This window comes from Curcuma longa, chromosome 3 (assembly GCF_044706935.1).
Source record: "Curcuma longa cultivar G26 ecotype Majalengka, Jawa Barat chromosome 3, ITB_CL_G26_1.1, whole genome shotgun sequence".
Lineage (NCBI taxonomy): Eukaryota > Viridiplantae > Streptophyta > Magnoliopsida > Zingiberales > Zingiberaceae > Curcuma > Curcuma longa.
The window spans coordinates 18,007,615-18,010,679 of NC_133863.1; the positions used below are offsets into that span (position 1 = coordinate 18,007,615).

At 34.5% G+C, this 3,065-nt stretch overlaps 1 pseudogene; it reads right to left on the reverse strand.

Annotated features, from left to right (window-relative positions):
• LOC141823811 (pre-mRNA-processing protein 40A-like) overlaps window positions 1–2,710 on the reverse strand; it is a 9,819-nt pseudogene extending 7,109 nt beyond the window's left edge.
• Window positions 2,711–3,065: the final 355 nt, after the last annotated feature.

Consider the following 3,065-nt stretch of genomic DNA (forward strand, 5'->3'; position numbering starts at 1 on the left):
GACAAATGTCAATTTTTTTGGGGTAAAAATCAAAAGAGAAATGATATGCAGCATGAAAAAATGTAGCATGAAACTAATATGACACATTCAACTGCATGGTTGTGGGTCCCACTGCATGGATGTGGAACCCAGTGCATGCAATGTGTCATGTTGATATCATGTTGCATTTTTTCATGCTGCATATCATTGCTCAAATCAAAAAGTGCCCTTTATTTTCAGCATCGTCAAAAGCATATCCCATTTTAAAAATATATCAAAAGGACATTTCATTTTATTTTTCATTTCGAAAATACTTTATTTTGGTATGATTGTTAAGTATTGATTTTTTTAAATATATATATATAATAATAATAAGGGAACGAATTAAATCATTAGATACGAAGTGAGAGATCTAAATTAAAAATCGGATCGGGTTTGAACTAAACCCAATACGTAGGCACCCAATACGTAGGCACGAAGATAAGGATTACATGGGTTCAAACCGGGATAGATTGGACTTGATTTGGTTAAGTTATAGTCAAACAAAGTATAAAGTTTAAACCGATTCGGTCAATTTAAAACACGAATTAGGGTTTCTTTCCTCACTTTTTTTTTTCACGCCATGACACCACCCCATGCTGCCTCACCATACCGCCGCCCAACCTTCTCCATTTCCTTTTCTTCTTCTTTCTTTCTTTCCCTCCTCCATTTCTTCTCTTCTCCAACGACAGAAAAGAAAAGGGAAATCTCTTCTCCAACGGCAGAAAAGAAAAGGAAAAAAAATACAACAGCCCTCTCCCCTTCTTCTCAAGCATAGCAGCAACCTTCTCAACCCCTTTCTTTTGTGGTTTTCCGACCAACAACATCAACCACAACAACAACCATCGAAGCCTCATTGAAGTTTGTTGCAGTTATCGTCAGAACTCACCAAGCCTACCAGTAAAGAGAAAAGATTTTTCCCTTTCTCCTTCACTAGCTAGCAACCTTCTTTCATCTTTACCTGTTGACATGGATGCCTCTTTTGGCAGAAGCAAGAAACGCAGCCGCATCCTAAAGCCTTCTAGAAGGTATACTTTTTGTTAATCAATTTGTAGTTAGGATAGATAAATAATTATATTATGAAGAAGGTTTCATTTAGGAATGGCAACCACAACCATCCGTAGAAGATATACTTTTTGTTAATTGATTATGTGTAGATACTAGTTCGAGTGGAGCATGGTGATCTGCTGACACTCGAAGCTTTTGGTGTACATAAAACGTGGGTGCATTCTGTCTTTGACTCCTATATTCCCTTGTGCATGAATAAATATATTAAATGGATTATGTATACTAATATAACTATTTTTCAAAAGAAAAGGATTAAAATGATATTTAAATAGTGAAATAGGGTTAAAATAATTAAATCATTGGAGGGTAAATAATTGATTTAATTCCTGTTCACACATGGGTTCATCTGGGGATTAAGATGGGAAAGGGTGTTTTAAAAATTAAATGGATGTTCTGACTTATTCTTCCGTTGATACCTATCTTTAAATTATTTGATCTTTTGTATTCTATATTATTAATATTGCCTCGTATTGATACTTGCCCTTTACTTACAAATCTTACGATGATACCTTAATTAATGAATTAAAATTTATATTAAAAGTTGACTCGAGTTAGTCATTCAAATTAATCGAGAAGTTACCAATTGAGAATGTAACAATTGTGATAAAAAAATATAAAGATAAGAATAGAAAATATTAAAAAGTGATAATTAGGAGCCTAGTTTTATACTAGAATTTTATACCAGAGTACTAGACCGTACACTTGAGTAGTGGTGGCGTGATGTAGCCCTCAATCTAGAGCACCTGACTGCCCACATATTATTGTGGTAGCGTGGAGATCGCGGTCAGTGTTTATCATGTCTTCCACCGATGAAGACTTTTAGCTCATACGTTAGATAACATATGCGACGATATATTCTAAGGAGACTGTTAACCTATATGTGTGACATTATTACACTTTGATGATATTGACTTCAGTAGTTCACTTTTTAGTTGATTTATATATACATGTTGATACTCACAAAATTATGATATTTACCCATGTTGAGATTACATTGTTGATGCTTATATATCTCTTGATTAAATAACAAGAATTGAGAAGTTATCATCATAATTGATGATAATAAATGATAATTAAGTTGAGATACAAAATTCATATATGAAAATATTATACCGGATAATGATAACTGAAGATAATGATATATATATATATATATATTATGTATAAACGGAGAACTCTATGAAGAACTTAAAGTTGAAATAATAAACTGTAATCTATTCTATTTCCTTGATTTCTTAAATAAGATTAAATTCATGCACATCTTTTTTGATTATCAACTTGTCATTGGCTATCTGTCTACATTCTTTGACATCCAGTTTTGCAAGCGCAGACTTGATACTATACTTGGTTCAGCTTTCTTTAGAGTTGCTCAGAAATCTTAACGTGCTGATTTCCAATTTGGTTTACTTTAGTTTGGTGGTATTTATGTCTTGTACATATGTCATTTTATATGTATAGGTGATTGTCCGTGAAACATAATAAATGTATATATGAACTTTTTAGTTATTCTATTTATAAAGTATAGATGGTTCTTTTATTGGTTCCTTTATTATATTATCACCAAGTGAGGTACCTCCCAGTGTGCGAGAATAACACTTCCGGGGTGTGACAGGTCCTTGACCATTTTCTTTGGACAATTCCACTAAGGCACTTGCCCCCTTTCGGTAGCAAGTGTATCGAAAATACAAATACGAATCATTTACAAAAGCTTGGTACAATAGAAATAATGAAAATGGGCTCTCGACCGACTTTTGATCGCGCAGTAGCTCCCCGAAAGTTAATCTCGACATTGCGGTGTGATTCGAAGTGACTTGGATCGCGTACAACACCGACGTCGAAGAATAAGAGCTTGGGAGTCGCGAGAACGGAGTTTCAGGTGGAAAGAAGTGATGTCCAACTGCTGCTCGCGGGTTTCTTTTTGACACCTGCACCTGAGTCGAATCAAATGCCTATCTGAGTCGACTCCAGCTGACGTGGCA